Raw genomic sequence first — 27,459 nt, 5'->3', positions numbered from 1 at the left:
CGGAAACAGATAAGAAAAATTAAAAAAAAAAAGGAGGGAAAAAGGGGTGCAACACGAGGACTTCCCAGGAGGTCACCCATCCTAGTACTACTCTCGCCCAAGCACGCTTAACTGCGGAGTTCTGATGGGATCCGGTGCATTAGTGCTGGTATGATCGCACCCGTTCATTCACCGTAGCAATTTGTTTACATGCGCAATGCCGCCCAAAAAAAAAAAAAAAAAAAAACCAGAGCATTCCAAAGCTCGTAAATTCGCAGCCGAGACCCCTATTTCGAGCCTTCTCCTTCCCAAATACCGTTTTTCACCCTCCCGGTATTGTCCGATTCACAAAAGAGTCCGCCGGCTTTAAAAGCCAGGTGAACTCGCAACAAAAAAGCGACAAAATATTTGAGAAATCCGCGCAACACTTGGAAATCAAGAGGCCATCCATGCCGGGCGCGCTTCCGCGGGGACTTCCGACGGGACCCGGTGCAATTTCCGCTTACACGAACGCACCGACGCACGCCTCTTTCGGACAATTCGTTCGTATGCGCATCGACCCGCCTCGACGGGTCCTATCTTTCGAGTGCCCGTAAATTCGAGGTCGGGACCCGGTTGCGAGTTATATTTTTATAAATAAAATTACTTCCATGGAGTATACTACGATAACCACTGAAATGCCTTCTGCTCAAGTGCAGCGGAAACAGATAAGAAAAATTAAAAAAAAAAAGGAGGGAAAAAGGGGTGCAACACGAGGACTTCCCAGGAGGTCACCCATCCTAGTACTACTCTCGCCCAAGCACGCTTAACTGCGGAGTTCTGATGGGATCCGGTGCATTAGTGCTGGTATGATCGCACCCGTTCATTCACCGTAGCAATTTGTTTACATGCGCAATGCCGCCCAAAAAAAAAAAAAAAAAAAAACCAGAGCATTCCAAAGCTCGTAAATTCGCAGCCGAGACCCCTATTTCGAGCCTTCTCCTTCCCAAATACCGTTTTTCACCCTCCCGGTATTGTCCGATTCACAAAAGAGTCCGCCGGCTTTAAAAGCCAGGTGAACTCGCAACAAAAAAGCGACAAAATATTTGAGAAATCCGCGCAACACTTGGAAATCAAGAGGCCATCCATGCCGGGCGCGCTTCCGCGGGGACTTCCGACGGGACCCGGTGCAATTTCCGCTTACACGAACGCACCGACGCACGCCTCTTTCGGACAATTCGTTCGTATGCGCATCGACCCGCCTCGACGGGTCCTATCTTTCGAGTGCCCGTAAATTCGAGGTCGGGACCCGGTTGCGAGTTATATTTTTATAAATAAAATTACTTCCATGGAGTATACTACGATAACCACTGAAATGCCTTCTGCTCAAGTGCAGCGGAAACAGATAAGAAAAATTAAAAAAAAAAAGGAGGGAAAAAGGGGTGCAACACGAGGACTTCCCAGGAGGTCACCCATCCTAGTACTACTCTCGCCCAAGCACGCTTAACTGCGGAGTTCTGATGGGATCCGGTGCATTAGTGCTGGTATGATCGCACCCGTTCATTCACCGTAGCAATTTGTTTACATGCGCAATGCCGCCCAAAAAAAAAAAAAAAAAAAAACCAGAGCATTCCAAAGCTCGTAAATTCGCAGCCGAGACCCCTATTTCGAGCCTTCTCCTTCCCAAATACCGTTTTTCACCCTCCCGGTATTGTCCGATTCACAAAAGAGTCCGCCGGCTTTAAAAGCCAGGTGAACTCGCAACAAAAAAGCGACAAAATATTTGAGAAATCCGCGCAACACTTGGAAATCAAGAGGCCATCCATGCCGGGCGCGCTTCCGCGGGGACTTCCGACGGGACCCGGTGCAATTTCCGCTTACACGAACGCACCGACGCACGCCTCTTTCGGACAATTCGTTCGTATGCGCATCGACCCGCCTCGACGGGTCCTATCTTTCGAGTGCCCGTAAATTCGAGGTCGGGACCCGGTTGCGAGTTATATTTTTATAAATAAAATTACTTCCATGGAGTATACTACGATAACCACTGAAATGCCTTCTGCTCAAGTGCAGCGGAAACAGATAAGAAAAATTAAAAAAAAAAAGGAGGGAAAAAGGGGTGCAACACGAGGACTTCCCAGGAGGTCACCCATCCTAGTACTACTCTCGCCCAAGCACGCTTAACTGCGGAGTTCTGATGGGATCCGGTGCATTAGTGCTGGTATGATCGCACCCGTTCATTCACCGTAGCAATTTGTTTACATGCGCAATGCCGCCCAAAAAAAAAAAAAAAAAAAAACCAGAGCATTCCAAAGCTCGTAAATTCGCAGCCGAGACCCCTATTTCGAGCCTTCTCCTTCCCAAATACCGTTTTTCACCCTCCCGGTATTGTCCGATTCACAAAAGAGTCCGCCGGCTTTAAAAGCCAGGTGAACTCGCAACAAAAAAGCGACAAAATATTTGAGAAATCCGCGCAACACTTGGAAATCAAGAGGCCATCCATGCCGGGCGCGCTTCCGCGGGGACTTCCGACGGGACCCGGTGCAATTTCCGCTTACACGAACGCACCGACGCACGCCTCTTTCGGACAATTCGTTCGTATGCGCATCGACCCGCCTCGACGGGTCCTATCTTTCGAGTGCCCGTAAATTCGAGGTCGGGACCCGGTTGCGAGTTATATTTTTATAAATAAAATTACTTCCATGGAGTATACTACGATAACCACTGAAATGCCTTCTGCTCAAGTGCAGCGGAAACAGATAAGAAAAATTAAAAAAAAAAAGGAGGGAAAAAGGGGTGCAACACGAGGACTTCCCAGGAGGTCACCCATCCTAGTACTACTCTCGCCCAAGCACGCTTAACTGCGGAGTTCTGATGGGATCCGGTGCATTAGTGCTGGTATGATCGCACCCGTTCATTCACCGTAGCAATTTGTTTACATGCGCAATGCCGCCCAAAAAAAAAAAAAAAAAAAAACCAGAGCATTCCAAAGCTCGTAAATTCGCAGCCGAGACCCCTATTTCGAGCCTTCTCCTTCCCAAATACCGTTTTTCACCCTCCCGGTATTGTCCGATTCACAAAAGAGTCCGCCGGCTTTAAAAGCCAGGTGAACTCGCAACAAAAAAGCGACAAAATATTTGAGAAATCCGCGCAACACTTGGAAATCAAGAGGCCATCCATGCCGGGCGCGCTTCCGCGGGGACTTCCGACGGGACCCGGTGCAATTTCCGCTTACACGAACGCACCGACGCACGCCTCTTTCGGACAATTCGTTCGTATGCGCATCGACCCGCCTCGACGGGTCCTATCTTTCGAGTGCCCGTAAATTCGAGGTCGGGACCCGGTTGCGAGTTATATTTTTATAAATAAAATTACTTCCATGGAGTATACTACGATAACCACTGAAATGCCTTCTGCTCAAGTGCAGCGGAAACAGATAAGAAAAATTAAAAAAAAAAAGGAGGGAAAAAGGGGTGCAACACGAGGACTTCCCAGGAGGTCACCCATCCTAGTACTACTCTCGCCCAAGCACGCTTAACTGCGGAGTTCTGATGGGATCCGGTGCATTAGTGCTGGTATGATCGCACCCGTTCATTCACCGTAGCAATTTGTTTACATGCGCAATGCCGCCCAAAAAAAAAAAAAAAAAAAAACCAGAGCATTCCAAAGCTCGTAAATTCGCAGCCGAGACCCCTATTTCGAGCCTTCTCCTTCCCAAATACCGTTTTTCACCCTCCCGGTATTGTCCGATTCACAAAAGAGTCCGCCGGCTTTAAAAGCCAGGTGAACTCGCAACAAAAAAGCGACAAAATATTTGAGAAATCCGCGCAACACTTGGAAATCAAGAGGCCATCCATGCCGGGCGCGCTTCCGCGGGGACTTCCGACGGGACCCGGTGCAATTTCCGCTTACACGAACGCACCGACGCACGCCTCTTTCGGACAATTCGTTCGTATGCGCATCGACCCGCCTCGACGGGTCCTATCTTTCGAGTGCCCGTAAATTCGAGGTCGGGACCCGGTTGCGAGTTATATTTTTATAAATAAAATTACTTCCATGGAGTATACTACGATAACCACTGAAATGCCTTCTGCTCAAGTGCAGCGGAAACAGATAAGAAAAATTAAAAAAAAAAAGGAGGGAAAAAGGGGTGCAACACGAGGACTTCCCAGGAGGTCACCCATCCTAGTACTACTCTCGCCCAAGCACGCTTAACTGCGGAGTTCTGATGGGATCCGGTGCATTAGTGCTGGTATGATCGCACCCGTTCATTCACCGTAGCAATTTGTTTACATGCGCAATGCCGCCCAAAAAAAAAAAAAAAACCAGAGCATTCCAAAGCTCGTAAATTCGCAGCCGAGACCCCTATTTCGAGCCTTCTCCTTCCCAAATACCGTTTTTCACCCTCCCGGTATTGTCCGATTCACAAAAGAGTCCGCCGGCTTTAAAAGCCAGGTGAACTCGCAACAAAAAAGCGACAAAATATTTGAGAAATCCGCGCAACACTTGGAAATCAAGAGGCCATCCATGCCGGGCGCGCTTCCGCGGGGACTTCCGACGGGACCCGGTGCAATTTCCGCTTACACGAACGCACCGACGCACGCCTCTTTCGGACAATTCGTTCGTATGCGCATCGACCCGCCTCGACGGGTCCTATCTTTCGAGTGCCCGTAAATTCGAGGTCGGGACCCGGTTGCGAGTTATATTTTTATAAATAAAATTACTTCCATGGAGTATACTACGATAACCACTGAAATGCCTTCTGCTCAAGTGCAGCGGAAACAGATAAGAAAAATTAAAAAAAAAAAGGAGGGAAAAAGGGGTGCAACACGAGGACTTCCCAGGAGGTCACCCATCCTAGTACTACTCTCGCCCAAGCACGCTTAACTGCGGAGTTCTGATGGGATCCGGTGCATTAGTGCTGGTATGATCGCACCCGTTCATTCACCGTAGCAATTTGTTTACATGCGCAATGCCGCCCAAAAAAAAAAAAAAAACCAGAGCATTCCAAAGCTCGTAAATTCGCAGCCGAGACCCCTATTTCGAGCCTTCTCCTTCCCAAATACCGTTTTTCACCCTCCCGGTATTGTCCGATTCACAAAAGAGTCCGCCGGCTTTAAAAGCCAGGTGAACTCGCAACAAAAAAGCGACAAAATATTTGAGAAATCCGCGCAACACTTGGAAATCAAGAGGCCATCCATGCCGGGCGCGCTTCCGCGGGGACTTCCGACGGGACCCGGTGCAATTTCCGCTTACACGAACGCACCGACGCACGCCTCTTTCGGACAATTCGTTCGTATGCGCATCGACCCGCCTCGACGGGTCCTATCTTTCGAGTGCCCGTAAATTCGAGGTCGGGACCCGGTTGCGAGTTATATTTTTATAAATAAAATTACTTCCATGGAGTATACTACGATAACCACTGAAATGCCTTCTGCTCAAGTGCAGCGGAAACAGATAAGAAAAATTAAAAAAAAAAAGGAGGGAAAAAGGGGTGCAACACGAGGACTTCCCAGGAGGTCACCCATCCTAGTACTACTCTCGCCCAAGCACGCTTAACTGCGGAGTTCTGATGGGATCCGGTGCATTAGTGCTGGTATGATCGCACCCGTTCATTCACCGTAGCAATTTGTTTACATGCGCAATGCCGCCCAAAAAAAAAAAAAAAACCAGAGCATTCCAAAGCTCGTAAATTCGCAGCCGAGACCCCTATTTCGAGCCTTCTCCTTCCCAAATACCGTTTTTCACCCTCCCGGTATTGTCCGATTCACAAAAGAGTCCGCCGGCTTTAAAAGCCAGGTGAACTCGCAACAAAAAAGCGACAAAATATTTGAGAAATCCGCGCAACACTTGGAAATCAAGAGGCCATCCATGCCGGGCGCGCTTCCGCGGGGACTTCCGACGGGACCCGGTGCAATTTCCGCTTACACGAACGCACCGACGCACGCCTCTTTCGGACAATTCGTTCGTATGCGCATCGACCCGCCTCGACGGGTCCTATCTTTCGAGTGCCCGTAAATTCGAGGTCGGGACCCGGTTGCGAGTTATATTTTTATAAATAAAATTACTTCCATGGAGTATACTACGATAACCACTGAAATGCCTTCTGCTCAAGTGCAGCGGAAACAGATAAGAAAAATTAAAAAAAAAAAGGAGGGAAAAAGGGGTGCAACACGAGGACTTCCCAGGAGGTCACCCATCCTAGTACTACTCTCGCACAAGCACGCTTAACTGCGGAGTTCTGATGGGATCCGGTGCATTAGTGCTGGTATGATCGCACCCGTTCATTCACCGTAGCAATTTGTTTACATGCGCAATGCCGCCCAAAAAAAAAAAAAAAAACCAGAGCATTCCAAAGCTCGTAAATTCGCAGCCGAGACCCCTATTTCGAGCCTTCTCCTTCCCAAATACCGTTTTTCACCCTCCCGGTATTGTCCGATTCACAAAAGAGTCCGCCGGCTTTAAAAGCCAGGTGAACTCGCAACAAAAAAGCGACAAAATATTTGAGAAATCCGCGCAACACTTGGAAATCAAGAGGCCATCCATGCCGGGCGCGCTTCCGCGGGGACTTCCGACGGGACCCGGTGCAATTTCCGCTTACACGAACGCACCGACGCACGCCTCTTTCGGACAATTCGTTCGTATGCGCATCGACCCGCCTCGACGGGTCCTATCTTTCGAGTGCCCGTAAATTCGAGGTCGGGACCCGGTTGCGAGTTATATTTTTATAAATAAAATTACTTCCATGGAGTATACTACGATAACCACTGAAATGCCTTCTGCTCAAGTGCAGCGGAAACAGATAAGAAAAATTAAAAAAAAAAAGGAGGGAAAAAGGGGTGCAACACGAGGACTTCCCAGGAGGTCACCCATCCTAGTACTACTCTCGCACAAGCACGCTTAACTGCGGAGTTCTGATGGGATCCGGTGCATTAGTGCTGGTATGATCGCACCCGTTCATTCACCGTAGCAATTTGTTTACATGCGCAATGCCGCCCAAAAAAAAAAAAAAAACCAGAGCATTCCAAAGCTCGTAAATTCGCAGCCGAGACCCCTATTTCGAGCCTTCTCCTTCCCAAATACCGTTTTTCACCCTCCCGGTATTGTCCGATTCACAAAAGAGTCCGCCGGCTTTAAAAGCCAGGTGAACTCGCAACAAAAAAGCGACAAAATATTTGAGAAATCCGCGCAACACTTGGAAATCAAGAGGCCATCCATGCCGGGCGCGCTTCCGCGGGGACTTCCGACGGGACCCGGTGCAATTTCCGCTTACACGAACGCACCGACGCACGCCTCTTTCGGACAATTCGTTCGTATGCGCATCGACCCGCCTCGACGGGTCCTATCTTTCGAGTGCCCGTAAATTCGAGGTCGGGACCCGGTTGCGAGTTATATTTTTATAAATAAAATTACTTCCATGGAGTATACTACGATAACCACTGAAATGCCTTCTGCTCAAGTGCAGCGGAAACAGATAAGAAAAATTAAAAAAAAAAAGGAGGGAAAAAGGGGTGCAACACGAGGACTTCCCAGGAGGTCACCCATCCTAGTACTACTCTCGCCCAAGCACGCTTAACTGCGGAGTTCTGATGGGATCCGGTGCATTAGTGCTGGTATGATCGCACCCGTTCATTCACCGTAGCAATTTGTTTACATGCGCAATGCCGCCCAAAAAAAAAAAAAAAACCAGAGCATTCCAAAGCTCGTAAATTCGCAGCCGAGACCCCTATTTCGAGCCTTCTCCTTCCCAAATACCGTTTTTCACCCTCCCGGTATTGTCCGATTCACAAAAGAGTCCGCCGGCTTTAAAAGCCAGGTGAACTCGCAACAAAAAAGCGACAAAATATTTGAGAAATCCGCGCAACACTTGGAAATCAAGAGGCCATCCATGCCGGGCGCGCTTCCGCGGGGACTTCCGACGGGACCCGGTGCAATTTCCGCTTACACGAACGCACCGACGCACGCCTCTTTCGGACAATTCGTTCGTATGCGCATCGACCCGCCTCGACGGGTCCTATCTTTCGAGTGCCCGTAAATTCGAGGTCGGGACCCGGTTGCGAGTTATATTTTTATAAATAAAATTACTTCCATGGAGTATACTACGATAACCACTGAAATGCCTTCTGCTCAAGTGCAGCGGAAACAGATAAGAAAAATTAAAAAAAAAAAGGAGGGAAAAAGGGGTGCAACACGAGGACTTCCCAGGAGGTCACCCATCCTAGTACTACTCTCGCCCAAGCACGCTTAACTGCGGAGTTCTGATGGGATCCGGTGCATTAGTGCTGGTATGATCGCACCCGTTCATTCACCGTAGCAATTTGTTTACATGCGCAATGCCGCCCAAAAAAAAAAAAAAAAACCAGAGCATTCCAAAGCTCGTAAATTCGCAGCCGAGACCCCTATTTCGAGCCTTCTCCTTCCCAAATACCGTTTTTCACCCTCCCGGTATTGTCCGATTCACAAAAGAGTCCGCCGGCTTTAAAAGCCAGGTGAACTCGCAACAAAAAAGCGACAAAATATTTGAGAAATCCGCGCAACACTTGGAAATCAAGAGGCCATCCATGCCGGGCGCGCTTCCGCGGGGACTTCCGACGGGACCCGGTGCAATTTCCGCTTACACGAACGCACCGACGCACGCCTCTTTCGGACAATTCGTTCGTATGCGCATCGACCCGCCTCGACGGGTCCTATCTTTCGAGTGCCCGTAAATTCGAGGTCGGGACCCGGTTGCGAGTTATATTTTTATAAATAAAATTACTTCCATGGAGTATACTACGATAACCACTGAAATGCCTTCTGCTCAAGTGCAGCGGAAACAGATAAGAAAAATTAAAAAAAAAAAGGAGGGAAAAAGGGGTGCAACACGAGGACTTCCCAGGAGGTCACCCATCCTAGTACTACTCTCGCCCAAGCACGCTTAACTGCGGAGTTCTGATGGGATCCGGTGCATTAGTGCTGGTATGATCGCACCCGTTCATTCACCGTAGCAATTTGTTTACATGCGCAATGCCGCCCAAAAAAAAAAAAAAAACCAGAGCATTCCAAAGCTCGTAAATTCGCAGCCGAGACCCCTATTTCGAGCCTTCTCCTTCCCAAATACCGTTTTTCACCCTCCCGGTATTGTCCGATTCACAAAAGAGTCCGCCGGCTTTAAAAGCCAGGTGAACTCGCAACAAAAAAGCGACAAAATATTTGAGAAATCCGCGCAACACTTGGAAATCAAGAGGCCATCCATGCCGGGCGCGCTTCCGCGGGGACTTCCGACGGGACCCGGTGCAATTTCCGCTTACACGAACGCACCGACGCACGCCTCTTTCGGACAATTCGTTCGTATGCGCATCGACCCGCCTCGACGGGTCCTATCTTTCGAGTGCCCGTAAATTCGAGGTCGGGACCCGGTTGCGAGTTATATTTTTATAAATAAAATTACTTCCATGGAGTATACTACGATAACCACTGAAATGCCTTCTGCTCAAGTGCAGCGGAAACAGATAAGAAAAATTAAAAAAAAAAAGGAGGGAAAAAGGGGTGCAACACGAGGACTTCCCAGGAGGTCACCCATCCTAGTACTACTCTCGCCCAAGCACGCTTAACTGCGGAGTTCTGATGGGATCCGGTGCATTAGTGCTGGTATGATCGCACCCGTTCATTCACCGTAGCAATTTGTTTACATGCGCAATGCCGCCCAAAAAAAAAAAAAAAACCAGAGCATTCCAAAGCTCGTAAATTCGCAGCCGAGACCCCTATTTCGAGCCTTCTCCTTCCCAAATACCGTTTTTCACCCTCCCGGTATTGTCCGATTCACAAAAGAGTCCGCCGGCTTTAAAAGCCAGGTGAACTCGCAACAAAAAAGCGACAAAATATTTGAGAAATCCGCGCAACACTTGGAAATCAAGAGGCCATCCATGCCGGGCGCGCTTCCGCGGGGACTTCCGACGGGACCCGGTGCAATTTCCGCTTACACGAACGCACCGACGCACGCCTCTTTCGGACAATTCGTTCGTATGCGCATCGACCCGCCTCGACGGGTCCTATCTTTCGAGTGCCCGTAAATTCGAGGTCGGGACCCGGTTGCGAGTTATATTTTTATAAATAAAATTACTTCCATGGAGTATACTACGATAACCACTGAAATGCCTTCTGCTCAAGTGCAGCGGAAACAGATAAGAAAAATTAAAAAAAAAAAGGAGGGAAAAAGGGGTGCAACACGAGGACTTCCCAGGAGGTCACCCATCCTAGTACTACTCTCGCCCAAGCACGCTTAACTGCGGAGTTCTGATGGGATCCGGTGCATTAGTGCTGGTATGATCGCACCCGTTCATTCACCGTAGCAATTTGTTTACATGCGCAATGCCGCCCAAAAAAAAAAAAAAAACCAGAGCATTCCAAAGCTCGTAAATTCGCAGCCGAGACCCCTATTTCGAGCCTTCTCCTTCCCAAATACCGTTTTTCACCCTCCCGGTATTGTCCGATTCACAAAAGAGTCCGCCGGCTTTAAAAGCCAGGTGAACTCGCAACAAAAAAGCGACAAAATATTTGAGAAATCCGCGCAACACTTGGAAATCAAGAGGCCATCCATGCCGGGCGCGCTTCCGCGGGGACTTCCGACGGGACCCGGTGCAATTTCCGCTTACACGAACGCACCGACGCACGCCTCTTTCGGACAATTCGTTCGTATGCGCATCGACCCGCCTCGACGGGTCCTATCTTTCGAGTGCCCGTAAATTCGAGGTCGGGACCCGGTTGCGAGTTATATTTTTATAAATAAAATTACTTCCATGGAGTATACTACGATAACCACTGAAATGCCTTCTGCTCAAGTGCAGCGGAAACAGATAAGAAAAATTAAAAAAAAAAAGGAGGGAAAAAGGGGTGCAACACGAGGACTTCCCAGGAGGTCACCCATCCTAGTACTACTCTCGCCCAAGCACGCTTAACTGCGGAGTTCTGATGGGATCCGGTGCATTAGTGCTGGTATGATCGCACCCGTTCATTCACCGTAGCAATTTGTTTACATGCGCAATGCCGCCCAAAAAAAAAAAAAAAACCAGAGCATTCCAAAGCTCGTAAATTCGCAGCCGAGACCCCTATTTCGAGCCTTCTCCTTCCCAAATACCGTTTTTCACCCTCCCGGTATTGTCCGATTCACAAAAGAGTCCGCCGGCTTTAAAAGCCAGGTGAACTCGCAACAAAAAAGCGACAAAATATTTGAGAAATCCGCGCAACACTTGGAAATCAAGAGGCCATCCATGCCGGGCGCGCTTCCGCGGGGACTTCCGACGGGACCCGGTGCAATTTCCGCTTACACGAACGCACCGACGCACGCCTCTTTCGGACAATTCGTTCGTATGCGCATCGACCCGCCTCGACGGGTCCTATCTTTCGAGTGCCCGTAAATTCGAGGTCGGGACCCGGTTGCGAGTTATATTTTTATAAATAAAATTACTTCCATGGAGTATACTACGATAACCACTGAAATGCCTTCTGCTCAAGTGCAGCGGAAACAGATAAGAAAAATTAAAAAAAAAAAGGAGGGAAAAAGGGGTGCAACACGAGGACTTCCCAGGAGGTCACCCATCCTAGTACTACTCTCGCCCAAGCACGCTTAACTGCGGAGTTCTGATGGGATCCGGTGCATTAGTGCTGGTATGATCGCACCCGTTCATTCACCGTAGCAATTTGTTTACATGCGCAATGCCGCCCAAAAAAAAAAAAAAAAACCAGAGCATTCCAAAGCTCGTAAATTCGCAGCCGAGACCCCTATTTCGAGCCTTCTCCTTCCCAAATACCGTTTTTCACCCTCCCGGTATTGTCCGATTCACAAAAGAGTCCGCCGGCTTTAAAAGCCAGGTGAACTCGCAACAAAAAAGCGACAAAATATTTGAGAAATCCGCGCAACACTTGGAAATCAAGAGGCCATCCATGCCGGGCGCGCTTCCGCGGGGACTTCCGACGGGACCCGGTGCAATTTCCGCTTACACGAACGCACCGACGCACGCCTCTTTCGGACAATTCGTTCGTATGCGCATCGACCCGCCTCGACGGGTCCTATCTTTCGAGTGCCCGTAAATTCGAGGTCGGGACCCGGTTGCGAGTTATATTTTTATAAATAAAATTACTTCCATGGAGTATACTACGATAACCACTGAAATGCCTTCTGCTCAAGTGCAGCGGAAACAGATAAGAAAAATTAAAAAAAAAAAGGAGGGAAAAAGGGGTGCAACACGAGGACTTCCCAGGAGGTCACCCATCCTAGTACTACTCTCGCCCAAGCACGCTTAACTGCGGAGTTCTGATGGGATCCGGTGCATTAGTGCTGGTATGATCGCACCCGTTCATTCACCGTAGCAATTTGTTTACATGCGCAATGCCGCCCAAAAAAAAAAAAAAACCAGAGCATTCCAAAGCTCGTAAATTCGCAGCCGAGACCCCTATTTCGAGCCTTCTCCTTCCCAAATACCGTTTTTCACCCTCCCGGTATTGTCCGATTCACAAAAGAGTCCGCCGGCTTTAAAAGCCAGGTGAACTCGCAACAAAAAAGCGACAAAATATTTGAGAAATCCGCGCAACACTTGGAAATCAAGAGGCCATCCATGCCGGGCGCGCTTCCGCGGGGACTTCCGACGGGACCCGGTGCAATTTCCGCTTACACGAACGCACCGACGCACGCCTCTTTCGGACAATTCGTTCGTATGCGCATCGACCCGCCTCGACGGGTCCTATCTTTCGAGTGCCCGTAAATTCGAGGTCGGGACCCGGTTGCGAGTTATATTTTTATAAATAAAATTACTTCCATGGAGTATACTACGATAACCACTGAAATGCCTTCTGCTCAAGTGCAGCGGAAACAGATAAGAAAAATTAAAAAAAAAAAGGAGGGAAAAAGGGGTGCAACACGAGGACTTCCCAGGAGGTCACCCATCCTAGTACTACTCTCGCCCAAGCACGCTTAACTGCGGAGTTCTGATGGGATCCGGTGCATTAGTGCTGGTATGATCGCACCCGTTCATTCACCGTAGCAATTTGTTTACATGCGCAATGCCGCCCAAAAAAAAAAAAAAAACCAGAGCATTCCAAAGCTCGTAAATTCGCAGCCGAGACCCCTATTTCGAGCCTTCTCCTTCCCAAATACCGTTTTTCACCCTCCCGGTATTGTCCGATTCACAAAAGAGTCCGCCGGCTTTAAAAGCCAGGTGAACTCGCAACAAAAAAGCGACAAAATATTTGAGAAATCCGCGCAACACTTGGAAATCAAGAGGCCATCCATGCCGGGCGCGCTTCCGCGGGGACTTCCGACGGGACCCGGTGCAATTTCCGCTTACACGAACGCACCGACGCACGCCTCTTTCGGACAATTCGTTCGTATGCGCATCGACCCGCCTCGACGGGTCCTATCTTTCGAGTGCCCGTAAATTCGAGGTCGGGACCCGGTTGCGAGTTATATTTTTATAAATAAAATTACTTCCATGGAGTATACTACGATAACCACTGAAATGCCTTCTGCTCAAGTGCAGCGGAAACAGATAAGAAAAATTAAAAAAAAAAAGGAGGGAAAAAGGGGTGCAACACGAGGACTTCCCAGGAGGTCACCCATCCTAGTACTACTCTCGCCCAAGCACGCTTAACTGCGGAGTTCTGATGGGATCCGGTGCATTAGTGCTGGTATGATCGCACCCGTTCATTCACCGTAGCAATTTGTTTACATGCGCAATGCCGCCCAAAAAAAAAAAAAAAACCAGAGCATTCCAAAGCTCGTAAATTCGCAGCCGAGACCCCTATTTCGAGCCTTCTCCTTCCCAAATACCGTTTTTCACCCTCCCGGTATTGTCCGATTCACAAAAGAGTCCGCCGGCTTTAAAAGCCAGGTGAACTCGCAACAAAAAAGCGACAAAATATTTGAGAAATCCGCGCAACACTTGGAAATCAAGAGGCCATCCATGCCGGGCGCGCTTCCGCGGGGACTTCCGACGGGACCCGGTGCAATTTCCGCTTACACGAACGCACCGACGCACGCCTCTTTCGGACAATTCGTTCGTATGCGCATCGACCCGCCTCGACGGGTCCTATCTTTCGAGTGCCCGTAAATTCGAGGTCGGGACCCGGTTGCGAGTTATATTTTTATAAATAAAATTACTTCCATGGAGTATACTACGATAACCACTGAAATGCCTTCTGCTCAAGTGCAGCGGAAACAGATAAGAAAAATTAAAAAAAAAAAGGAGGGAAAAAGGGGTGCAACACGAGGACTTCCCAGGAGGTCACCCATCCTAGTACTACTCTCGCCCAAGCACGCTTAACTGCGGAGTTCTGATGGGATCCGGTGCATTAGTGCTGGTATGATCGCACCCGTTCATTCACCGTAGCAATTTGTTTACATGCGCAATGCCGCCCAAAAAAAAAAAAAAAACCAGAGCATTCCAAAGCTCGTAAATTCGCAGCCGAGACCCCTATTTCGAGCCTTCTCCTTCCCAAATACCGTTTTTCACCCTCCCGGTATTGTCCGATTCACAAAAGAGTCCGCCGGCTTTAAAAGCCAGGTGAACTCGCAACAAAAAAGCGACAAAATATTTGAGAAATCCGCGCAACACTTGGAAATCAAGAGGCCATCCATGCCGGGCGCGCTTCCGCGGGGACTTCCGACGGGACCCGGTGCAATTTCCGCTTACACGAACGCACCGACGCACGCCTCTTTCGGACAATTCGTTCGTATGCGCATCGACCCGCCTCGACGGGTCCTATCTTTCGAGTGCCCGTAAATTCGAGGTCGGGACCCGGTTGCGAGTTATATTTTTATAAATAAAATTACTTCCATGGAGTATACTACGATAACCACTGAAATGCCTTCTGCTCAAGTGCAGCGGAAACAGATAAGAAAAATTAAAAAAAAAAGGAGGGAAAAAGGGGTGCAACACGAGGACTTCCCAGGAGGTCACCCATCCTAGTACTACTCTCGCCCAAGCACGCTTAACTGCGGAGTTCTGATGGGATCCGGTGCATTAGTGCTGGTATGATCGCACCCGTTCATTCACCGTAGCAATTTGTTTACATGCGCAATGCCGCCCAAAAAAAAAAAAAAAAAAACCAGAGCATTCCAAAGCTCGTAAATTCGCAGCCGAGACCCCTATTTCGAGCCTTCTCCTTCCCAAATACCGTTTTTCACCCTCCCGGTATTGTCCGATTCACAAAAGAGTCCGCCGGCTTTAAAAGCCAGGTGAACTCGCAACAAAAAAGCGACAAAATATTTGAGAAATCCGCGCAACACTTGGAAATCAAGAGGCCATCCATGCCGGGCGCGCTTCCGCGGGGACTTCCGACGGGACCCGGTGCAATTTCCGCTTACACGAACGCACCGACGCACGCCTCTTTCGGACAATTCGTTCGTATGCGCATCGACCCGCCTCGACGGGTCCTATCTTTCGAGTGCCCGTAAATTCGAGGTCGGGACCCGGTTGCGAGTTATATTTTTATAAATAAAATTACTTCCATGGAGTATACTACGATAACCACTGAAATGCCTTCTGCTCAAGTGCAGCGGAAACAGATAAGAAAAATTAAAAAAAAAAGGAGGGAAAAAGGGGTGCAACACGAGGACTTCCCAGGAGGTCACCCATCCTAGTACTACTCTCGCCTAAGCACGCTTAACTGCGGAGTTCTGATGGGATCCGGTGCATTAGTGCTGGTATGATCGCACCCGTTCATTCACCGTAGCAATTTGTTTACATGCGCAATGCCGCCCAAAAAAAAAAAAAAACCAGAGCATTCCAAAGCTCGTAAATTCGCAGCCGAGACCCCTATTTCGAGCCTTCTCCTTCCCAAATACCGTTTTTCACCCTCCCGGTATTGTCCGATTCACAAAAGAGTCCGCCGGCTTTAAAAGCCAGGTGAACTCGCAACAAAAAAGCGACAAAATATTTGAGAAATCCGCGCAACACTTGGAAATCAAGAGGCCATCCATGCCGGGCGCGCTTCCGCGGGGACTTCCGACGGGACCCGGTGCAATTTCCGCTTACACGAACGCACCGACGCACGCCTCTTTCGGACAATTCGTTCGTATGCGCATCGACCCGCCTCGACGGGTCCTATCTTTCGAGTGCCCGTAAATTCGAGGTCGGGACCCGGTTGCGAGTTATATTTTTATAAATAAAATTACTTCCATGGAGTATACTACGATAACCACTGAAATGCCTTCTGCTCAAGTGCAGCGGAAACAGATAAGAAAAATTAAAAAAAAAAAGGAGGGAAAAAGGGGTGCAACACGAGGACTTCCCAGGAGGTCACCCATCCTAGTACTACTCTCGCCCAAGCACGCTTAACTGCGGAGTTCTGATGGGATCCGGTGCATTAGTGCTGGTATGATCGCACCCGTTCATTCACCGTAGCAATTTGTTTACATGCGCAATGCCGCCCAAAAAAAAAAAAAAACCAGAGCATTCCAAAGCTCGTAAATTCGCAGCCGAGACCCCTATTTCGAGCCTTCTCCTTCCCAAATACCGTTTTTCACCCTCCCGGTATTGTCCGATTCACAAAAGAGTCCGCCGGCTTTAAAAGCCAGGTGAACTCGCAACAAAAAAGCGACAAAATATTTGAGAAATCCGCGCAACACTTGGAAATCAAGAGGCCATCCATGCCGGGCGCGCTTCCGCGGGGACTTCCGACGGGACCCGGTGCAATTTCCGCTTACACGAACGCACCGACGCACGCCTCTTTCGGACAATTCGTTCGTATGCGCATCGACCCGCCTCGACGGGTCCTATCTTTCGAGTGCCCGTAAATTCGAGGTCGGGACCCGGTTGCGAGTTATATTTTTATAAATAAAATTACTTCCATGGAGTATACTACGATAACCACTGAAATGCCTTCTGCTCAAGTGCAGCGGAAACAGATAAGAAAAATTAAAAAAAAAAGGAGGGAAAAAGGGGTGCAACACGAGGACTTCCCAGGAGGTCACCCATCCTAGTACTACTCTCGCCTAAGCACGCTTAACTGCGGAGTTCTGATGGGATCCGGTGCATTAGTGCTGGTATGATCGCACCCGTTCATTCACCGTAGCAATTTGTTTACATGCGCAATGCCGCCCAAAAAAAAAAAAAAACCAGAGCATTCCAAAGCTCGTAAATTCGCAGCCGAGACCCCTATTTCGAGCCTTCTCCTTCCCAAATACCGTTTTTCACCCTCCCGGTATTGTCCGATTCACAAAAGAGTCCGCCGGCTTTAAAAGCCAGGTGAACTCGCAACAAAAAAGCGACAAAATATTTGAGAAATCCGCGCAACACTTGGAAATCAAGAGGCCATCCATGCCGGGCGCGCTTCCGCGGGGACTTCCGACGGGACCCGGTGCAATTTCCGCTTACACGAACGCACCGACGCACGCCTCTTTCGGACAATTCGTTCGTATGCGCATCGACCCGCCTCGACGGGTCCTATCTTTCGAGTGCCCGTAAATTCGAGGTCGGGACCCGGTTGCGAGTTATATTTTTATAAATAAAATTACTTCCATGGAGTATACTACGATAACCACTGAAATGCCTTCTGCTCAAGTGCAGCGGAAACAGATAAGAAAAATTAAAAAAAAAAGGAGGGAAAAAGGGGTGCAACACGAGGACTTCCCAGGAGGTCACCCATCCTAGTACTACTCTCGCCCAAGCACGCTTAACTGCGGAGTTCTGATGGGATCCGGTGCATTAGTGCTGGTATGATCGCACCCGTTCATTCACCGTAGCAATTTGTTTACATGCGCAATGCCGCCCAAAAAAAAAAAAAAAAAAACCAGAGCATTCCAAAGCTCGTAAATTCGCAGCCGAGACCCCTATTTCGAGCCTTCTCCTTCCCAAATACCGTTTTTCACCCTCCCGGTATTGTCCGATTCACAAAAGAGTCCGCCGGCTTTAAAAGCCAGGTGAACTCGCAACAAAAAAGCGACAAAATATTTGAGAAATCCGCGCAACACTTGGAAATCAAGAGGCCATCCATGCCGGGCGCGCTTCCGCGGGGACTTCCGACGGGACCCGGTGCAATTTCCGCTTACACGAACGCACCGACGCACGCCTCTTTCGGACAATTCGTTCGTATGCGCATCGACCCGCCTCGACGGGTCCTATCTTTCGAGTGCCCGTAAATTCGAGGTCGGGACCCGGTTGCGAGTTATATTTTTATAAATAAAATTACTTCCATGGAGTATACTACGATAACCACTGAAATGCCTTCTGCTCAAGTGCAGCGGAAACAGATAAGAAAAATTAAAAAAAAAAAGGAGGGAAAAAGGGGTGCAACACGAGGACTTCCCAGGAGGTCACCCATCCTAGTACTACTCTCGCCCAAGCACGCTTAACTGCGGAGTTCTGATGGGATCCGGTGCATTAGTGCTGGTATGATCGCACCCGTTCATTCACCGTAGCAATTTGTTTACATGCGCAATGCCGCCCAAAAAAAAAAAAAAAAAAAACCAGAGCATTCCAAAGCTCGTAAATTCGCAGCCGAGACCCCTATTTCGAGCCTTCTCCTTCCCAAATACCGTTTTTCACCCTCCCGGTATTGTCCGATTCACAAAAGAGTCCGCCGGCTTTAAAAGCCAGGTGAACTCGCAACAAAAAAGCGACAAAATATTTGAGAAATCCCCGCAACACTTGGAAATCAAGAGGCCATCCATGCCGGGCGCGCTTCCGCGGGGACTTCCGACGGGACCCGGTGCAATTTCCGCTTACACGAACGCACCGACGCACGCCTCTTTCGGACAATTCGTTCGTATGCGCATCGACCCGCCTCGACGGGTCCTATCTTTCGAGTGCCCGTAAATTCGAGGTCGGGACCCGGTTGCGAGTTATATTTTTATAAATAAAATTACTTCCATGGAGTATACTACGATAACCACTGAAATGCCTTCTGCTCAAGTGCAGCGGAAACAGATAAGAAAAATTAAAAAAAAAAAGGAGGGAAAAAGGGGTGCAACACGAGGACTTCCCAGGAGGTCACCCATCCTAGTACTACTCTCGCCCAAGCACGCTTAACTGCGGAGTTCTGATGGGATCCGGTGCATTAGTGCTGGTATGATCGCACCCGTTCATTCACCGTAGCAATTTGTTTACATGCGCAATGCCGCCCAAAAAAAAAAAAAAAAAAAACCAGAGCATTCCAAAGCTCGTAAATTCGCAGCCGAGACCCCTATTTCGAGCCTTCTCCTTCCCAAATACCGTTTTTCACCCTCCCGGTATTGTCCGATTCACAAAAGAGTCCGCCGGCTTTAAAAGCCAGGTGAACTCGCAACAAAAAAGCGACAAAATATTTGAGAAATCCCCGCAACACTTGGAAATCAAGAGGCCATCCATGCCGGGCGCGCTTCCGCGGGGACTTCCGACGGGACCCGGTGCAATTTCCGCTTACACGAACGCACCGACGCACGCCTCTTTCGGACAATTCGTTCGTATGCGCATCGACCCGCCTCGACGGGTCCTATCTTTCGAGTGCCCGTAAATTCGAGGTCGGGACCCGGTTGCGAGTTATATTTTTATAAATAAAATTACTTCCATGGAGTATACTACGATAACCACTGAAATGCCTTCTGCTCAAGTGCAGCGGAAACAGATAAGAAAAATTAAAAAAAAAAAGGAGGGAAAAAGGGGTGCAACACGAGGACTTCCCAGGAGGTCACCCATCCTAGTACTACTCTCGCCCAAGCACGCTTAACTGCGGAGTTCTGATGGGATCCGGTGCATTAGTGCTGGTATGATCGCACCCGTTCATTCACCGTAGCAATTTGTTTACATGCGCAATGCCGCCCAAAAAAAAAAAAAAAAAAAACCAGAGCATTCCAAAGCTCGTAAATTCGCAGCCGAGACCCCTATTTCGAGCCTTCTCCTTCCCAAATACCGTTTTTCACCCTCCCGGTATTGTCCGATTCACAAAAGAGTCCGCCGGCTTTAAAAGCCAGGTGAACTCGCAACAAAAAAGCGACAAAATATTTGAGAAATCCCCGCAACACTTGGAAATCAAGAGGCCATCCATGCCGGGCGCGCTTCCGCGGGGACTTCCGACGGGACCCGGTGCAATTTCCGCTTACACGAACGCACCGACGCACGCCTCTTTCGGACAATTCGTTCGTATGCGCATCGACCCGCCTCGACGGGTCCTATCTTTCGAGTGCCCGTAAATTCGAGGTCGGGACCCGGTTGCGAGTTATATTTTTATAAATAAAATTACTTCCATGGAGTATACTACGATAACCACTGAAATGCCTTCTGCTCAAGTGCAGCGGAAACAGATAAGAAAAATTAAAAAAAAAAGGAGGGAAAAAGGGGTGCAACACGAGGACTTCCCAGGAGGTCACCCATCCTAGTACTACTCTCGCCTAAGCACGCTTAACTGCGGAGTTCTGATGGGATCCGGTGCATTAGTGCTGGTATGATCGCACCCGTTCATTCACCGTAGCAATTTGTTTACATGCGCAATGCCGCCCAAAAAAAAAAAAAAACCAGAGCATTCCAAAGCTCGTAAATTCGCAGCCGAGACCCCTATTTCGAGCCTTCTCCTTCCCAAATACCGTTTTTCACCCTCCCGGTATTGTCCGATTCACAAAAGAGTCCGCCGGCTTTAAAAGCCAGGTGAACTCGCAACAAAAAAGCGACAAAATATTTGAGAAATCCGCGCAACACTTGGAAATCAAGAGGCCATCCATGCCGGGCGCGCTTCCGCGGGGACTTCCGACGGGACCCGGTGCAATTTCCGCTTACACGAACGCACCGACGCACGCCTCTTTCGGACAATTCGTTCGTATGCGCATCGACCCGCCTCGACGGGTCCTATCTTTCGAGTGCCCGTAAATTCGAGGTCGGGACCCGGTTGCGAGTTATATTTTTATAAATAAAATTACTTCCATGGAGTATACTACGATAACCACTGAAATGCCTTCTGCTCAAGTGCAGCGGAAACAGATAAGAAAAATTAAAAAAAAAAGGAGGGAAAAAGGGGTGCAACACGAGGACTTCCCAGGAGGTCACCCATCCTAGTACTACTCTCGCCCAAGCACGCTTAACTGCGGAGTTCTGATGGGATCCGGTGCATTAGTGCTGGTATGATCGCACCCGTTCATTCACCGTAGCAATTTGTTTACATGCGCAATGCCGCCCAAAAAAAAAAAAAAACCAGAGCATTCCAAAGCTCGTAAATTCGCAGCCGAGACCCCTATTTCGAGCCTTCTCCTTCCCAAATACCGTTTTTCACCCTCCCGGTATTGTCCGATTCACAAAAGAGTCCGCCGGCTTTAAAAGCCAGGTGAACTCGCAACAAAAAAGCGACAAAATATTTGAGAAATCCGCGCAACACTTGGAAATCAAGAGGCCATCCATGCCGGGCGCGCTTCCGCGGGGACTTCCGACGGGACCCGGTGCAATTTCCGCTTACACGAACGCACCGACGCACGCCTCTTTCGGACAATTCGTTCGTATGCGCATCGACCCGCCTCGACGGGTCCTATCTTTCGAGTGCCCGTAAATTCGAGGTCGGGACCCGGTTGCGAGTTATATTTTTATAAATAAAATTACTTCCATGGAGTATACTACGATAACCACTGAAATGCCTTCTGCTCAAGTGCAGCGGAAACAGATAAGAAAAATTAAAAAAAAAAAGGAGGGAAAAAGGGGTGCAACACGAGGACTTCCCAGGAGGTCACCCATCCTAGTACTACTCTCGCCCAAGCACGCTTAACTGCGGAGTTCTGATGGGATCCGGTGCATTAGTGCTGGTATGATCGCACCCGTTCATTCACCGTAGCAATTTGTTTACATGCGCAATGCCGCCCAAAAAAAAAAAAAAAAAAACCAGAGCATTCCAAAGCTCGTAAATTCGCAGCCGAGACCCCTATTTCGAGCCTTCTCCTTCCCAAATACCGTTTTTCACCCTCCCGGTATTGTCCGATTCACAAAAGAGTCCGCCGGCTTTAAAAGCCAGGTGAACTCGCAACAAAAAAGCGACAAAATATTTGAGAAATCCGCGCAACACTTGGAAATCAAGAGGCCATCCATGCCGGGCGCGCTTCCGCGGGGACTTCCGACGGGACCCGGTGCAATTTCCGCTTACACGAACGCACCGACGCACGCCTCTTTCGGACAATTCGTTCGTATGCGCATCGACCCGCCTCGACGGGTCCTATCTTTCGAGTGCCCGTAAATTCGAGGTCGGGACCCGGTTGCGAGTTATATTTTTATAAATAAAATTACTTCCATGGAGTATACTACGATAACCACTGAAATGCCTTCTGCTCAAGTGCAGCGGAAACAGATAAGAAAAATTAAAAAAAAAAAGGAGGGAAAAAGGGGTGCAACACGAGGACTTCCCAGGAGGTCACCCATCCTAGTACTACTCTCGCCCAAGCACGCTTAACTGCGGAGTTCTGATGGGATCCGGTGCATTAGTGCTGGTATGATCGCACCCGTTCATTCACCGTAGCAATTTGTTTACATGCGCAATGCCGCCCAAAAAAAAAAAAAAAAAAAAACCAGAGCATTCCAAAGCTCGTAAATTCGCAGCCGAGACCCCTATTTCGAGCCTTCTCCTTCCCAAATACCGTTTTTCACCCTCCCGGTATTGTCCGATTCACAAAAGAGTCCGCCGGCTTTAAAAGCCAGGTGAACTCGCAACAAAAAAGCGACAAAATATTTGAGAAATCCGCGCAACACTTGGAAATCAAGAGGCCATCCATGCCGGGCGCGCTTCCGCGGGGACTTCCGACGGGACCCGGTGCAATTTCCGCTTACACGAACGCACCGACGCACGCCTCTTTCGGACAATTCGTTCGTATGCGCATCGACCCGCCTCGACGGGTCCTATCTTTCGAGTGCCCGTAAATTCGAGGTCGGGACCCGGTTGCGAGTTATATTTTTATAAATAAAATTACTTCCATGGAGTATACTACGATAACCACTGAAATGCCTTCTGCTCAAGTGCAGCGGAAACAGATAAGAAAAATTAAAAAAAAAAAGGAGGGAAAAAGGGGTGCAACACGAGGACTTCCCAGGAGGTCACCCATCCTAGTACTACTCTCGCCCAAGCACGCTTAACTGCGGAGTTCTGATGGGATCCGGTGCATTAGTGCTGGTATGATCGCACCCGTTCATTCACCGTAGCAATTTGTTTACATGCGCAATGCCGCCCAAAAAAAAAAAAAAAAAAAAACCAGAGCATTCCAAAGCTCGTAAATTCGCAGCCGAGACCCCTATTTCGAGCCTTCTCCTTCCCAAATACCGTTTTTCACCCTCCCGGTATTGTCCGATTCACAAAAGAGTCCGCCGGCTTTAAAAGCCAGGTGAACTCGCAACAAAAAAGCGACAAAATATTTGAGAAATCCGCGCAACACTTGGAAATCAAGAGGCCATCCATGCCGGGCGCGCTTCCGCGGGGACTTCCGACGGGACCCGGTGCAATTTCCGCTTACACGAACGCACCGACGCACGCCTCTTTCGGACAATTCGTTCGTATGCGCATCGACCCGCCTCGACGGGTCCTATCTTTCGAGTGCCCGTAAATTCGAGGTCGGGACCCGGTTGCGAGTTATATTTTTATAAATAAAATTACTTCCATGGAGTATACTACGATAACCACTGAAATGCCTTCTGCTCAAGTGCAGCGGAAACAGATAAGAAAAATTAAAAAAAAAAAGGAGGGAAAAAGGGGTGCAACACGAGGACTTCCCAGGAGGTCACCCATCCTAGTACTACTCTCGCCCAAGCACGCTTAACTGCGGAGTTCTGATGGGATCCGGTGCATTAGTGCTGGTATGATCGCACCCGTTCATTCACCGTAGCAATTTGTTTACATGCGCAATGCCGCCCAAAAAAAAAAAAAAAAAAAACCAGAGCATTCCAAAGCTCGTAAATTCGCAGCCGAGACCCCTATTTCGAGCCTTCTCCTTCCCAAATACCGTTTTTCACCCTCCCGGTATTGTCCGATTCACAAAAGAGTCCGCCGGCTTTAAAAGCCAGGTGAACTCGCAACAAAAAAGCGACAAAATATTTGAGAAATCCGCGCAACACTTGGAAATCAAGAGGCCATCCATGCCGGGCGCGCTTCCGCGGGGACTTCCGACGGGACCCGGTGCAATTTCCGCTTACACGAACGCACCGACGCACGCCTCTTTCGGACAATTCGTTCGTATGCGCATCGACCCGCCTCGACGGGTCCTATCTTTCGAGTGCCCGTAAATTCGAGGTCGGGACCCGGTTGCGAGTTATATTTTTATAAATAAAATTACTTCCATGGAGTATACTACGATAACCACTGAAATGCCTTCTGCTCAAGTGCAGCGGAAACAGATAAGAAAAATTAAAAAAAAAAAGGAGGGAAAAAGGGGTGCAACACGAGGACTTCCCAGGAGGTCACCCATCCTAGTACTACTCTCGCCCAAGCACGCTTAACTGCGGAGTTCTGATGGGATCCGGTGCATTAGTGCTGGTATGATCGCACCCGTTCATTCACCGTAGCAATTTGTTTACATGCGCAATGCCGCCCAAAAAAAAAAAAAAAAAAAACCAGAGCATTCCAAAGCTCGTAAATTCGCAGCCGAGACCCCTATTTCGAGCCTTCTCCTTCCCAAATACCGTTTTTCACCCTCCCGGTATTGTCCGATTCACAAAAGAGTCCGCCGGCTTTAAAAGCCAGGTGAACTCGCAACAAAAAAGCGACAAAATATTTGAGAAATCCGCGCAACACTTGGAAATCAAGAGGCCATCCATGCCGGGCGCGCTTCCGCGGGGACTTCCGACGGGACCCGGTGCAATTTCCGCTTACACGAACGCACCGACGCACGCCTCTTTCGGACAATTCGTTCGTATGCGCATCGACCCGCCTCGACGGGTCCTATCTTTCGAGTGCCCGTAAATTCGAGGTCGGGACCCGGTTGCGAGTTATATTTTTATAAATAAAATTACTTCCATGGAGTATACTACGATAACCACTGAAATGCCTTCTGCTCAAGTGCAGCGGAAACAGATAAGAAAAATTAAAAAAAAAAAGGAGGGAAAAAGGGGTGCAACACGAGGACTTCCCAGGAGGTCACCCATCCTAGTACTACTCTCGCCCAAGCACGCTTAACTGCGGAGTTCTGATGGGATCCGGTGCATTAGTGCTGGTATGATCGCACCCGTTCATTCACCGTAGCAATTTGTTTACATGCGCAATGCCGCCCAAAAAAAAAAAAAAAAAAAAACCAGAGCATTCCAAAGCTCGTAAATTCGCAGCCGAGACCCCTATTTCGAGCCTTCTCCTTCCCAAATACCGTTTTTCACCCTCCCGGTATTGTCCGATTCACAAAAGAGTCCGCCGGCTTTAAAAGCCAGGTGAACTCGCAACAAAAAAGCGACAAAATATTTGAGAAATCCGCGCAACACTTGGAAATCAAGAGGCCATCCATGCCGGGCGCGCTTCCGCGGGGACTTCCGACGGGACCCGGTGCAATTTCCGCTTACACGAACGCACCGACGCACGCCTCTTTCGGACAATTCGTTCGTATGCGCATCGACCCGCCTCGACGGGTCCTATCTTTCGAGTGCCCGTAAATTCGAGGTCGGGACCCGGTTGCGAGTTATATTTTTATAAATAAAATTACTTCCATGGAGTATACTACGATAACCACTGAAATGCCTTCTGCTCAAGTGCAGCGGAAACAGATAAGAAAAATTAAAAAAAAAAAGGAGGGAAAAAGGGGTGCAACACGAGGACTTCCCAGGAGGTCACCCATCCTAGTACTACTCTCGCCCAAGGACGCTTAACTGCGGAGTTCTGATGGGATCCGGTGCATTAGTGCTGGTATGATCGCACCCGTTCATTCACCGTAGCAATTTGTTTACATGCGCAATGCCGCCCAAAAAAAAAAAAAAAAAAACCAGAGCATTCCAAAGCTCGTAAATTCGCAGCCGAGACCCCTATTTCGAGCCTTCTCCTTCCCAAATACCGTTTTTCACCCTCCCGGTATTGTCCGATTCACAAAAGAGTCCGCCGGCTTTAAAAGCCAGGTGAACTCGCAACAAAAAAGCGACAAAATATTTGAGAAATCCGCGCAACACTTGGAAATCAAGAGGCCATCCATGCCGGGCGCGCTTCCGCGGGGACTTCCGACGGGACCCGGTGCAATTTCCGCTTACACGAACGCACCGACGCACGCCTCTTTCGGACAATTCGTTCGTATGCGCATCGACCCGCCTCGACGGGTCCTATCTTTCGAGTGCCCGTAAATTCGAGGTCGGGACCCGGTTGCGAGTTATATTTTTATAAATAAAATTACTTCCATGGAGTATACTACGATAACCACTGAAATGCCTTCTGCTCAAGTGCAGCGGAAACAGATAAGAAAAATTAAAAAAAAAAAGGAGGGAAAAAGGGGTGCAACACGAGGACTTCCCAGGAGGTCACCCATCCTAGTACTACTCTCGCCCAAGCACGCTTAACTGCGGAGTTCTGATGGGATCCGGTGCATTAGTGCTGGTATGATCGCACCCGTTCATTCACCGTAGCAATTTGTTTACATGCGCAATGCCGCCCAAAAAAAAAAAAAAAAAAACCAGAGCATTCCAAAGCTCGTAAATTCGCAGCCGAGACCCCTATTTCGAGCCTTCTCCTTCCCAAATACCGTTTTTCACCCTCCCGGTATTGTCCGATTCACAAAAGAGTCCGCCGGCTTTAAAAGCCAGGTGAACTCGCAACAAAAAAGCGACAAAATATTTGAGAAATCCGCGCAACACTTGGAAATCAAGAGGCCATCCATGCCGGGCGCGCTTCCGCGGGGACTTCCGACGGGACCCGGTGCAATTTCCGCTTACACGAACGCACCGACGCACGCCTCTTTCGGACAATTCGTTCGTATGCGCATCGACCCGCCTCGACGGGTCCTATCTTTCGAGTGCCCGTAAATTCGAGGTCGGGACCCGGTTGCGAGTTATATTTTTATAAATAAAATTACTTCCATGGAGTATACTACGATAACCACTGAAATGCCTTCTGCTCAAGTGCAGCGGAAACAGATAAGAAAAATTAAAAAAAAAAAGGAGGGAAAAAGGGGTGCAACACGAGGACTTCCCAGGAGGTCACCCATCCTAGTACTACTCTCGCCCAAGCACGCTTAACTGCGGAGTTCTGATGGGATCCGGTGCATTAGTGCTGGTATGATCGCACCCGTTCATTCACCGTAGCAATTTGTTTACATGCGCAATGCCGCCCAAAAAAAAAAAAAAAAAAAACCAGAGCATTCCAAAGCTCGTAAATTCGCAGCCGAGACCCCTATTTCGAGCCTTCTCCTTCCCAAATACCGTTTTTCACCCTCCCGGTATTGTCCGATTCACAAAAGAGTCCGCCGGCTTTAAAAGCCAGGTGAACTCGCAACAAAAAAGCGACAAAATATTTGAGAAATCCGCGCAACACTTGGAAATCAAGAGGCCATCCATGCCGGGCGCGCTTCCGCGGGGACTTCCGACGGGACCCGGTGCAATTTCCGCTTACACGAACGCACCGACGCACGCCTCT

The 27,459-nt window shown here is 49.0% G+C and overlaps 41 non-coding genes across 41 annotated transcripts; all 41 read right to left on the bottom strand.

Annotated features, from left to right (window-relative positions):
- Nucleotides 1–43: 43 nt before the first annotated feature.
- On the bottom strand, nucleotides 44–162 carry LOC130819652 (5S ribosomal RNA). Its single transcript, XR_009044690.1, has one exon. It is a non-coding gene; the product is annotated as a 5S ribosomal RNA (ribosomal RNA).
- Nucleotides 163–720: 558 nt separating this feature from the next.
- On the bottom strand, nucleotides 721–839 carry LOC130819651 (5S ribosomal RNA). The gene has a single exon (XR_009044689.1). It is a non-coding gene; the product is annotated as a 5S ribosomal RNA (ribosomal RNA).
- Nucleotides 840–1,397: 558 nt separating this feature from the next.
- LOC130819650 (5S ribosomal RNA) lies at nucleotides 1,398–1,516 on the bottom strand. The gene has a single exon (XR_009044688.1). It is a non-coding gene; the product is annotated as a 5S ribosomal RNA (ribosomal RNA).
- A 558-nt stretch (nucleotides 1,517–2,074) lies between these two features.
- On the bottom strand, nucleotides 2,075–2,193 carry LOC130819649 (5S ribosomal RNA). Its single transcript, XR_009044687.1, has one exon. It is a non-coding gene; the product is annotated as a 5S ribosomal RNA (ribosomal RNA).
- A 558-nt stretch (nucleotides 2,194–2,751) lies between these two features.
- LOC130819648 (5S ribosomal RNA) lies at nucleotides 2,752–2,870 on the bottom strand. Its single transcript, XR_009044686.1, has one exon. It is a non-coding gene; the product is annotated as a 5S ribosomal RNA (ribosomal RNA).
- A 558-nt stretch (nucleotides 2,871–3,428) lies between these two features.
- On the bottom strand, nucleotides 3,429–3,547 carry LOC130819647 (5S ribosomal RNA). The gene has a single exon (XR_009044685.1). It is a non-coding gene; the product is annotated as a 5S ribosomal RNA (ribosomal RNA).
- Nucleotides 3,548–4,105: 558 nt separating this feature from the next.
- LOC130819646 (5S ribosomal RNA) lies at nucleotides 4,106–4,224 on the bottom strand. Its single transcript, XR_009044684.1, has one exon. It is a non-coding gene; the product is annotated as a 5S ribosomal RNA (ribosomal RNA).
- Nucleotides 4,225–4,777: 553 nt separating this feature from the next.
- Nucleotides 4,778–4,896, bottom strand: LOC130819645 (5S ribosomal RNA). The gene has a single exon (XR_009044683.1). It is a non-coding gene; the product is annotated as a 5S ribosomal RNA (ribosomal RNA).
- Nucleotides 4,897–5,449: 553 nt separating this feature from the next.
- LOC130819643 (5S ribosomal RNA) lies at nucleotides 5,450–5,568 on the bottom strand. Its single transcript, XR_009044681.1, has one exon. It is a non-coding gene; the product is annotated as a 5S ribosomal RNA (ribosomal RNA).
- Nucleotides 5,569–6,121: 553 nt separating this feature from the next.
- Nucleotides 6,122–6,240, bottom strand: LOC130819574 (5S ribosomal RNA). The gene has a single exon (XR_009044612.1). It is a non-coding gene; the product is annotated as a 5S ribosomal RNA (ribosomal RNA).
- Nucleotides 6,241–6,794: 554 nt separating this feature from the next.
- LOC130819573 (5S ribosomal RNA) lies at nucleotides 6,795–6,913 on the bottom strand. Its single transcript, XR_009044611.1, has one exon. It is a non-coding gene; the product is annotated as a 5S ribosomal RNA (ribosomal RNA).
- A 553-nt stretch (nucleotides 6,914–7,466) lies between these two features.
- LOC130819642 (5S ribosomal RNA) lies at nucleotides 7,467–7,585 on the bottom strand. Its single transcript, XR_009044680.1, has one exon. It is a non-coding gene; the product is annotated as a 5S ribosomal RNA (ribosomal RNA).
- Nucleotides 7,586–8,138: 553 nt separating this feature from the next.
- On the bottom strand, nucleotides 8,139–8,257 carry LOC130819641 (5S ribosomal RNA). The gene has a single exon (XR_009044679.1). It is a non-coding gene; the product is annotated as a 5S ribosomal RNA (ribosomal RNA).
- A 554-nt stretch (nucleotides 8,258–8,811) lies between these two features.
- LOC130819640 (5S ribosomal RNA) lies at nucleotides 8,812–8,930 on the bottom strand. The gene has a single exon (XR_009044678.1). It is a non-coding gene; the product is annotated as a 5S ribosomal RNA (ribosomal RNA).
- A 553-nt stretch (nucleotides 8,931–9,483) lies between these two features.
- On the bottom strand, nucleotides 9,484–9,602 carry LOC130819639 (5S ribosomal RNA). The gene has a single exon (XR_009044677.1). It is a non-coding gene; the product is annotated as a 5S ribosomal RNA (ribosomal RNA).
- A 553-nt stretch (nucleotides 9,603–10,155) lies between these two features.
- On the bottom strand, nucleotides 10,156–10,274 carry LOC130819638 (5S ribosomal RNA). The gene has a single exon (XR_009044676.1). It is a non-coding gene; the product is annotated as a 5S ribosomal RNA (ribosomal RNA).
- A 553-nt stretch (nucleotides 10,275–10,827) lies between these two features.
- Nucleotides 10,828–10,946, bottom strand: LOC130819637 (5S ribosomal RNA). The gene has a single exon (XR_009044675.1). It is a non-coding gene; the product is annotated as a 5S ribosomal RNA (ribosomal RNA).
- Nucleotides 10,947–11,499: 553 nt separating this feature from the next.
- Nucleotides 11,500–11,618, bottom strand: LOC130819636 (5S ribosomal RNA). Its single transcript, XR_009044674.1, has one exon. It is a non-coding gene; the product is annotated as a 5S ribosomal RNA (ribosomal RNA).
- Nucleotides 11,619–12,172: 554 nt separating this feature from the next.
- On the bottom strand, nucleotides 12,173–12,291 carry LOC130819635 (5S ribosomal RNA). The gene has a single exon (XR_009044673.1). It is a non-coding gene; the product is annotated as a 5S ribosomal RNA (ribosomal RNA).
- Nucleotides 12,292–12,843: 552 nt separating this feature from the next.
- On the bottom strand, nucleotides 12,844–12,962 carry LOC130819633 (5S ribosomal RNA). The gene has a single exon (XR_009044671.1). It is a non-coding gene; the product is annotated as a 5S ribosomal RNA (ribosomal RNA).
- A 553-nt stretch (nucleotides 12,963–13,515) lies between these two features.
- On the bottom strand, nucleotides 13,516–13,634 carry LOC130819622 (5S ribosomal RNA). Its single transcript, XR_009044661.1, has one exon. It is a non-coding gene; the product is annotated as a 5S ribosomal RNA (ribosomal RNA).
- Nucleotides 13,635–14,187: 553 nt separating this feature from the next.
- On the bottom strand, nucleotides 14,188–14,306 carry LOC130819611 (5S ribosomal RNA). The gene has a single exon (XR_009044650.1). It is a non-coding gene; the product is annotated as a 5S ribosomal RNA (ribosomal RNA).
- Nucleotides 14,307–14,858: 552 nt separating this feature from the next.
- On the bottom strand, nucleotides 14,859–14,977 carry LOC130819600 (5S ribosomal RNA). The gene has a single exon (XR_009044639.1). It is a non-coding gene; the product is annotated as a 5S ribosomal RNA (ribosomal RNA).
- A 555-nt stretch (nucleotides 14,978–15,532) lies between these two features.
- On the bottom strand, nucleotides 15,533–15,651 carry LOC130819564 (5S ribosomal RNA). Its single transcript, XR_009044603.1, has one exon. It is a non-coding gene; the product is annotated as a 5S ribosomal RNA (ribosomal RNA).
- A 552-nt stretch (nucleotides 15,652–16,203) lies between these two features.
- LOC130819588 (5S ribosomal RNA) lies at nucleotides 16,204–16,322 on the bottom strand. The gene has a single exon (XR_009044628.1). It is a non-coding gene; the product is annotated as a 5S ribosomal RNA (ribosomal RNA).
- Nucleotides 16,323–16,873: 551 nt separating this feature from the next.
- LOC130819563 (5S ribosomal RNA) lies at nucleotides 16,874–16,992 on the bottom strand. The gene has a single exon (XR_009044602.1). It is a non-coding gene; the product is annotated as a 5S ribosomal RNA (ribosomal RNA).
- Nucleotides 16,993–17,543: 551 nt separating this feature from the next.
- LOC130819580 (5S ribosomal RNA) lies at nucleotides 17,544–17,662 on the bottom strand. Its single transcript, XR_009044618.1, has one exon. It is a non-coding gene; the product is annotated as a 5S ribosomal RNA (ribosomal RNA).
- A 556-nt stretch (nucleotides 17,663–18,218) lies between these two features.
- LOC130819572 (5S ribosomal RNA) lies at nucleotides 18,219–18,337 on the bottom strand. The gene has a single exon (XR_009044610.1). It is a non-coding gene; the product is annotated as a 5S ribosomal RNA (ribosomal RNA).
- A 557-nt stretch (nucleotides 18,338–18,894) lies between these two features.
- On the bottom strand, nucleotides 18,895–19,013 carry LOC130819559 (5S ribosomal RNA). The gene has a single exon (XR_009044599.1). It is a non-coding gene; the product is annotated as a 5S ribosomal RNA (ribosomal RNA).
- A 557-nt stretch (nucleotides 19,014–19,570) lies between these two features.
- On the bottom strand, nucleotides 19,571–19,689 carry LOC130819548 (5S ribosomal RNA). Its single transcript, XR_009044586.1, has one exon. It is a non-coding gene; the product is annotated as a 5S ribosomal RNA (ribosomal RNA).
- Nucleotides 19,690–20,245: 556 nt separating this feature from the next.
- On the bottom strand, nucleotides 20,246–20,364 carry LOC130819561 (5S ribosomal RNA). The gene has a single exon (XR_009044601.1). It is a non-coding gene; the product is annotated as a 5S ribosomal RNA (ribosomal RNA).
- A 551-nt stretch (nucleotides 20,365–20,915) lies between these two features.
- Nucleotides 20,916–21,034, bottom strand: LOC130819536 (5S ribosomal RNA). Its single transcript, XR_009044574.1, has one exon. It is a non-coding gene; the product is annotated as a 5S ribosomal RNA (ribosomal RNA).
- A 552-nt stretch (nucleotides 21,035–21,586) lies between these two features.
- Nucleotides 21,587–21,705, bottom strand: LOC130819524 (5S ribosomal RNA). The gene has a single exon (XR_009044563.1). It is a non-coding gene; the product is annotated as a 5S ribosomal RNA (ribosomal RNA).
- Nucleotides 21,706–22,261: 556 nt separating this feature from the next.
- LOC130819512 (5S ribosomal RNA) lies at nucleotides 22,262–22,380 on the bottom strand. The gene has a single exon (XR_009044549.1). It is a non-coding gene; the product is annotated as a 5S ribosomal RNA (ribosomal RNA).
- Nucleotides 22,381–22,938: 558 nt separating this feature from the next.
- LOC130819501 (5S ribosomal RNA) lies at nucleotides 22,939–23,057 on the bottom strand. Its single transcript, XR_009044536.1, has one exon. It is a non-coding gene; the product is annotated as a 5S ribosomal RNA (ribosomal RNA).
- Nucleotides 23,058–23,615: 558 nt separating this feature from the next.
- LOC130819489 (5S ribosomal RNA) lies at nucleotides 23,616–23,734 on the bottom strand. The gene has a single exon (XR_009044525.1). It is a non-coding gene; the product is annotated as a 5S ribosomal RNA (ribosomal RNA).
- A 557-nt stretch (nucleotides 23,735–24,291) lies between these two features.
- LOC130819478 (5S ribosomal RNA) lies at nucleotides 24,292–24,410 on the bottom strand. Its single transcript, XR_009044514.1, has one exon. It is a non-coding gene; the product is annotated as a 5S ribosomal RNA (ribosomal RNA).
- A 557-nt stretch (nucleotides 24,411–24,967) lies between these two features.
- LOC130819467 (5S ribosomal RNA) lies at nucleotides 24,968–25,086 on the bottom strand. Its single transcript, XR_009044503.1, has one exon. It is a non-coding gene; the product is annotated as a 5S ribosomal RNA (ribosomal RNA).
- A 558-nt stretch (nucleotides 25,087–25,644) lies between these two features.
- Nucleotides 25,645–25,763, bottom strand: LOC130819571 (5S ribosomal RNA). The gene has a single exon (XR_009044609.1). It is a non-coding gene; the product is annotated as a 5S ribosomal RNA (ribosomal RNA).
- Nucleotides 25,764–26,319: 556 nt separating this feature from the next.
- Nucleotides 26,320–26,438, bottom strand: LOC130819456 (5S ribosomal RNA). The gene has a single exon (XR_009044492.1). It is a non-coding gene; the product is annotated as a 5S ribosomal RNA (ribosomal RNA).
- Nucleotides 26,439–26,994: 556 nt separating this feature from the next.
- Nucleotides 26,995–27,113, bottom strand: LOC130819445 (5S ribosomal RNA). Its single transcript, XR_009044481.1, has one exon. It is a non-coding gene; the product is annotated as a 5S ribosomal RNA (ribosomal RNA).
- Between the last annotated feature and the right edge of the window lie 346 nt (nucleotides 27,114–27,459).

This window comes from Amaranthus tricolor, chromosome 7, assembly GCF_026212465.1.
Source record: "Amaranthus tricolor cultivar Red isolate AtriRed21 chromosome 7, ASM2621246v1, whole genome shotgun sequence".
NCBI lineage: Eukaryota > Viridiplantae > Streptophyta > Magnoliopsida > Caryophyllales > Amaranthaceae > Amaranthus > Amaranthus tricolor.
Note: the sequence above shows the minus strand (reverse complement) of the source record. Positions and strands in the feature narration are given on the sequence as shown.